This window comes from Mandrillus leucophaeus, unplaced genomic scaffold (assembly GCF_000951045.1).
Source record: "Mandrillus leucophaeus isolate KB7577 unplaced genomic scaffold, Mleu.le_1.0 Scaffold858, whole genome shotgun sequence".
NCBI classification, from domain to species: domain Eukaryota; kingdom Metazoa; phylum Chordata; class Mammalia; order Primates; family Cercopithecidae; genus Mandrillus; species Mandrillus leucophaeus.
The window spans coordinates 122,433-129,634 of NW_012109341.1; the positions used below are offsets into that span (position 1 = coordinate 122,433).

Sequence of the window (7,202 nt, forward strand, 5' to 3'; positions counted from 1 at the left end):
GTTGGTCAGGCTGGTCTCAAACTCCTGACCTCAGGTGATCCACCCACCTCAGCCTCCCAAAGTGCTGGGATTACAGGCATGAGCCACCGCGCCCAGCCTTAAATTCCTAATAAGTTATTAACAATGAGCTCACATTTTCTATCAGCACTGAGTTCTGCAAATTCTGTAACCGGTCCTGCCTAGTGGATATGGAAATCGTAAGGGCTGGGGACTCAGATCCTCCTGCTTCCTTCTCCCCGTCTCATCCTCTCATGCATATATTCACCAAGCAGTCATTATCTGCAGACTGAGTGAATACTTTTAGTGTTTCTATCTACTGCTATTTTTCAGCATTATGTCGTCAATTTTTTTTTTTTTTTTTGGAGACAGAGTCTCTATCTGTCGCCCAGGCTGGAGTGCAGTGGTGTGATCTCAGCTCACTGCAGCATCCGCCTCTCGGGTTTAAGCAATTCTCCTGCCTCAGCCTCCAGAGTAGCGAGGACTGCAGGCTTCCGCCACCACGCCCGGCTAATTTTTGTATTTTTAGTAGAAATGGAGTTTCATCACGTTGGTCAGGATGGTCTCGATCTCTTGACCTTGTAATCTGCCCGCTTCAGCCTCCCAAAGTGCTGGGATTGCAGGCGTGAGCCACCGCGCCCGGCCATATGTTATCACTACTGAATTTAATAAAATACATATTTATTTGAAAGAGTTTCTTAATTTTATGTGACATTTTATCTATGAGTATATCTTCTACCTAAGAAAGTCCTCGTTAGGTACCAGTCTGTCTCTAACAGTTTTCTAACACTTGCTAAGTTCCCTTTGTAACTTAGAGGAGGCTACAGGTTGAGAACCTTTCCCAAGCGGAAATATCTGATTAGAATTGAACAGCTCCTGGTGGTACTTTTCACCTCCTGGGAGCCAGGAGCCCAGGCACACCTAAGCACTGTCACTTAGATGCTACTACCCAGGAGATGAAGAGGTGATAAGAAGCTCTCCCGGGGAGATCACAGTTGCAGTATCCCTACTGGCCATCACCTGCAGGACTCCTCTCCACAGCTCCTTCTCAGCTCCCACCCATCTTCCCAATCTGCACCTTTGGGCAGCCACTGATTTCCAGAGCCCCCACAGACTTCCAACAGATTCCGTTTCCATTTGAGGAAGAGTGAGTGGGTTGCTGCTGCTTGTCACATGGGAGAGCTTTCTAAAAAGTGGTAAAGATCAAAACTGCTTTCGCTGCAAGTTCTTCTTCCTTTCACTTGTCCCCACCCCTCACATGGTAGTACGAGATGAAGACAGCTGGGCTTCTGGGTCAGGTGGGAACTTGGGGAATTTTTATGTCTAGCTAAAGGATTGTAAATGCACCAATCAGCACTCTGTAAAATCTCACCAATGAGCACTCTGTGTCTAGCTAAAGGATTGTAAACGCACCAATCAGTACTCTGTAAAATGGACCAATCAGCAGGATGTGGGTGGGACCAAATAAGGGAATAAAAGCTGGCCACCCGAGCCAGCAGCAGCAAGCCACTTGGGTCCCCTTCCACGATGTGGAAACTTTGTTCTTTTGCTCTTCTCAATAAATCTTGCTGCTGCTCACTCTTTGGGTCTACACTACCTTTATGAGCTGTAACCCTCACCGCAAGGATCCGCAGCTTCATTCCTAAAGTCAGCAAGACCACAAACCCACCGGGAAGAACAAACGACTCTGGACACGCCACCTTTAAGAGCTGTAACACTCACTGTGAAGGTCTGCAGCTTTACTCCTGAAGTCAGCGAGACCACGAACCCACCAGAAGGAATAAACTCCAGACACATCTGAACATCTGAAGGAACAAACTCCGGACATGCCATCTTTAATTGTAACACTCACCACGAAGGTCCACGGCTTCATTCTTGAAGTCAGCAAGACCAAGAACTCACCGGAAGGAATAAATTCTGGACACAGTAGGTAGGAGTGCATGGTGATAGATAACACAGTTGACTGCCTCCAGGGGCTGCAGCCAAGCTCTGCCCTAGCCCCTGGCCACATGGAGCACATGTTTGGCATTTGACTCAACAGGTAGTTGTTGTTAGTTCCCCACCCTCTCTCTCTATCTGATCCACCTAGGAGTAACACCTAAAGGTTACTTTGGCCTCACCAGGTGCACAGTCTGTCCCAAACCCTTTGTGTGTGTGTGTGTATACATATATATGTGTGTGTGTGTGTGTGTGTGTGTGTGTATATATATACATTTTTTTTTTTTTTGAGATGGAGTCTGCCTCTGTTGCCCAGGCTGGAGTGCAGTGGTGCTATCTTGGCTCCCAAGTAGCTAGGATTTCAGGCACGTACCACAAAGCCCAGCTAATTTTTTGTGTTTTTAGAAGAGATGGGGTTTCACCATGCTGGTCAGGCTGGCCTCGAACTCCTGACCTTGTGATCCACCCACCTTAGCCTCCTAAAGTGCTGGGATTACAGGTGTGAGCCACTGTGCCCAGCTCAGAGCCAAGCTCTTTTACCACTAAACACTACTGCCTTCCCCGGACCATCTAGCTAGCTGTGGTCCACTGTGACCTCAGATATCTTTCTAGAACTAATGCATTCGTACCAATTCTGTGCCAGCGTCCTACATGCATAAACATGCCATCTTATAATAGTGCCTACTGAATGGCATTGCTTTTCACTAAGAGTCGCTCCAACTGCCCACCCCAATCTATTACGAAGGCTGGTGGTAAGAGTTCAGAGTGGGGGCAAAGGTGGAAGTTCAGAGCTGGAGGACCGGGTGTGTAGAAGCTAAAAGAGATGAACGAGATGGCTTCTGTGAGAAGTACATACAGTGGCTGGATCAACATTTCCTGCCTTCTCCTAGGGTGGGTCTTCCTCCATAGCAGAGGCTAGAAGGTTAAGAACCACAATTTCCAAGCTCTAGGATTCCAGATGCTGATGAGGTTCCATCAACCAGCAGGAAGCAACAAGGATAAGACCCCCCTTCTGCTGCTTCCACTGTTTCTCGTGGCAAGGGTCATTCCTGTGGAATCTGGCTTTCCCATAGTGTCTTCCCAAACCAGCCAGTAACAAAAGAGTCAGTAATTTCCTTGCTGCCTGACCTCCCACTTCTTTTTTTCTTTTCTTTTCTTTCTTTTTCTTCCTTTCTTTTTTTTTTTTTTTTGGTGGAGGGAGAGGGGATGGAGTCTCGCTCAGCCGTCCAGGTTGGAGTGCAGAGGCATGATATCCGCCCCCCGGGTTCAAGCAATTATCCTGTCTCAGCCTCCCGAGTAGCTGGGATTACAGGTTCACATTACCACACCCGAATAATTTTTGTATTTTTAGTAGAGACGAGATTCCACCATGTTGGCCAGGATGGTCTCGATCTCTTGACCTCGTGATCCACCCGCCTCGGCTTCCCAAAGTGCTGGGATTACAGGCATGAGCCACCGTGCCTGGCCTTCTTGTTTTTTTTTTTTATTTTTTTATTTTTTTGAGACGGAGTCTCACTCTGTCCCCCAGGCTGGAGTACAGTGGCACGATCTCAGCTCACTGCAACCTCCACTGCCCGGGTTCAAGCAATTCTCATGCCCTAGCCTCCCAAGTACCTGGGACTATAAGCATGTGCCACCACGCCTGGCTAATTTTTTTGTATTTTTAGTAAAGACAGGGTTTCACCATGTTGGCCAGGCTGGTCTTGAACGCCTGACCTCAGGTGATCTGCCCACCTTGGCCTCCCAAAGTGATGGAATTATAGCCAAGAACCACCATGTCTGGCGTATCTTCCCCCTTCTAAAACTCAGAGGGGTACCTTCAGCCTCCTGATCAATTCTGTAATCAATATTAATTCTCCTTCAGCCTAAACTAGCTAGCCAGCTAGAGTAGATTATGTCTGTCACTGACTCCTGACCAATACAGCATTGAGATGAAAATCTGACCATGACTGGGGTGCAGAGGAAATTTCTTTGCCAAAGACTTCATTTAAACAAAAAGCATAGAGAATAGCATGACAAACATCTTTGTACCCCCCACCAAGTTTCAAAAATAAAATTGAGGCTGAGCGAGGTGGCTCACATCTGAAATTCCAGCAATTTGGGAGGCCGAGGCAGGCAGATCACCTGAGGTCAGAAGTTCGAGACAGCCTGGCCAACATAGCAAAGCCCCTGACTCTACTAAAAATACAAAAATTAGACTGGCATGGTGGCACCACTTGTAATCCCAGCTACTTGAGAGGCTGAGGCACAAAATCATTTGAACCTGGGAGGCAGAGTTTGCAGTGAGCCGAGACTGGGTCACTGCACTCCAGCCTGCAATACAGAGTGAGACTCCGTCTCAAACAACAACAACAACAAAAAATGACCGGGTGCAATGGCTCACGCCTGTAATCCCAGTACTTTGGGAGGCCGAGGCGGATGAATCACCTAAGGTCAGGAGTTCAAGACCATCCTGGACAACATGGTGAAACCCTGTCCATACTAAAAATTCAAAAATTAGTCGGACATGGTGGTGGGTGCCTGTAATCCCAGCTACTGGGTAGGCTGAGGCAGGAGAATCACTTGAACCCAGGAGGCAGAGGTTGCAGTGAGCTGAGATCTCACCACTGCACTCCAGTCTGGGTGACAGAGCCAGACTCCATCTCAAAAAAAAAAAGAAGGAAATAAAATTGATGCCTCTGTTTCCTCTTTACCACTTAAAACCCTTACCTCTTATTTCAAGGACATATCATCTTGAAGTGCCTGTGTATGTGTGTACATTTTTACCTCTTATGTAGTCCACATATCCCTGACTTTGTGTGCCTCCTTCTACAACTTGCTTTTTTTCCTCAACATTATGTTTTAGAGATTTACCAATACTGACACATAGTCAGCCCAGTTTATTCTTTTTTTTTTTTTTTTTTTTGAGACAGAATCATGCTGTCACACAGCTGGCATGCAGTGCAGTGGTATGATCATAGCTCACTGCAGCCTCAACCTCCTTGGGCTCAAGCAATTCTCCTGTATCAGCCTCCTGAGTAGCTGGGAGCACAGGCATGCAACAACACAGCTTGCTTATTTTTTAATTTATTATAAAAACAGGGTCCTAGCCAGGCGCGGTGGCTCATGCCTGTAATCCCAACACTTTGGGAGGCTGAGGCGGGTGGATCGCCTGAGGTGAGGAGTTCGAGACCAGCCTGGCCAACACAGTGAAACCCTGTATCTACTAAAAATACAAAAAAGTAGCTAAGCGTGGTGATGAGCACCCGTAATCCTAGCTACTAGGGAGGCTGAGGCAGGAGAATTGCTTGAACCCGGGAAGCGGAGGTTGCAGTGAGCTGAGATCTCACCACTGCACTCCAGTCTGGGTGACAGAGCCAGACTCCATCTCAAAAAAAAAAAGAAGGAAATAAAATTGATGCCTCTGTTTACTCTTTACCACTTAAAACCCCCACCTCTTATTTCAAGGACCTATCATCTTGAAGTGCCTGTGTATGTGTTTACATTTTTACCTCTTATGTAGCCCACATATCACTCCATTGCACTCCATTGCAACAAGAGCAAAACTCTGTCTCAAAAAACAAACAAACAACAACAACAACAACAAAACAGGGTCTTACTATGATGCCCAGGCTGGTCTTGAACTCCTAGGCTCAAGAGATCTTCACGTTTCAGCTTCCCAGAGTGCTAGGATTATAGGCATGAGTTACCAAACCCAGCCCTCAGTTTATCGCCCAGGCTGGAAAGCAGTGACTCAATAACAACTGATTGCAGCACCTTCCTGGGCTCAAGCCGACCTCCCGAGTAGCTGGAACTACAGCCATGTCTGGCTAATTTTTTTTTTTTTTTTTTTGTAGAGGTGGAGTTCTGCCATTTTGCCCAGGTTAGTCTCAAACTCCTGGGCTCAAAGGATCTTCCCGCCTTGGCCTCCCAAAGTGCTGAGATTATAGCTGTGAGCACCATCCTCAGCCAGTTTATTCCTTTAAACAGTTGGATGGTATTCCATGCATGAACATATTATCTACATGGTTACATCACAGTTTATTCTGCTATCGATGAGGGACGTAGTTTAACTTTCTGAACTCTAACTGGGAATGGCATTTCAAATGTCTTCAGGACAGGCAGATAAGAGAAATACATGAAATGCTTTGCAGAGCAACAATAATGACCGGTGCCCATGGTGACCAAGGCATTCACATTTCTGTCTTAAAACTGCACTGGCTGGGCACGCCTCATCCCTGGAGCATCAGTGTCCACAGTGGTGTCCCCAGTCTCTGTGCTTACGGTTGAGGCTTCTTAAGACAAAGACCCATGACAAACGGTACCAGATCACTTTCAGGAAATGAAAATAAAGTGGGTGACTGGCTTCCCATCCCAACAGCATGCGCCTGAGTTCTGGGAAGATGCTGGTGATCTCACTGACCAATCATGGAGCCGTTCTAACACCTTCGCCAGGAATTCTGGATGAAACCGGTAGCTCAGTGCAAACAATTCAGGAGTTTCTCAATAACCAGGGCTGGAGATTAGTTACTTTGTCACTCAAAGCTACTGAATCATGGAAAGTGGAGATGCATTTGCTATGGTTCAGTTCCAGTCAATAGAGCTTCCCTGGACACTGTGGGAAGAAGGAGAAAAGAATGGCTTTGCAGACAAACATGCATAAATCCCAGTTCTGCCTCTTTCTTTGTTTTGTTTTTGTTTTGTTTTATTTTTTTGGTTTTTGTTTGTTTGTTTGTTTTTGAGACGGAGTGTCGCTGTGTCGCCCAGGCTGAAGTGCAGTGGTGTGATCTCGGCTCCCTGCAACCTCCACCTCCTGGGTTCAAGCAATTCTCCTGCCTCACCTTTCCGAGCAGCTGGGATTACAGGCGTGCACCACCACGCCCGGCTAATTTTTGTATTTTTAGGAGAGACAGGGTTTCGCAGTGTTGGCCAGGCTGGTCTGGAACTCCTGAACTCAGGTGATTCACCCACCTCGGCCTCCCAAAGTGTTGGGATTACAGGCGTGAGCCACCCCAGTTCTGCCTCTTTCTAAGTGAATGACATTGGACAAACAGTTTCCTCTCTCTGAGCTTTGGTTCCCTTATATCTAAATGGAAAATTAAAATAATAACTGGGCTGGCGCGCTGGCTCATGCCTGTAGTCTCAGCACTTTTGGAGGCCAAGGCGGGTGGATCACCTGAGGTCAGGAGTTCGAGACCAGCCTGACCAACATGGTAAAACTCCATCTCTACTAAAAATACAAAAAAAAAAAACACCAAAAAACAAAAAAAACTAGCCAGGTATGGTGG

General features: G+C 46.9%; 1 long non-coding RNA gene across 1 annotated transcript in view; it reads right to left on the minus strand.

Annotated features, from left to right (window-relative positions):
* The window catches only part of LOC105530968, a 10,227-nt gene extending 3,691 nt beyond the window's left edge, over positions 1-6,536 (minus strand). Inside the window, exon 1 of the long non-coding RNA XR_001004718.1 lies at positions 6,338-6,536. This is a non-coding gene — a long non-coding RNA (uncharacterized LOC105530968). The remainder of the gene's footprint in view (positions 1-6,337) is intronic.
* Between the last annotated feature and the right edge of the window lie 666 nt (positions 6,537-7,202).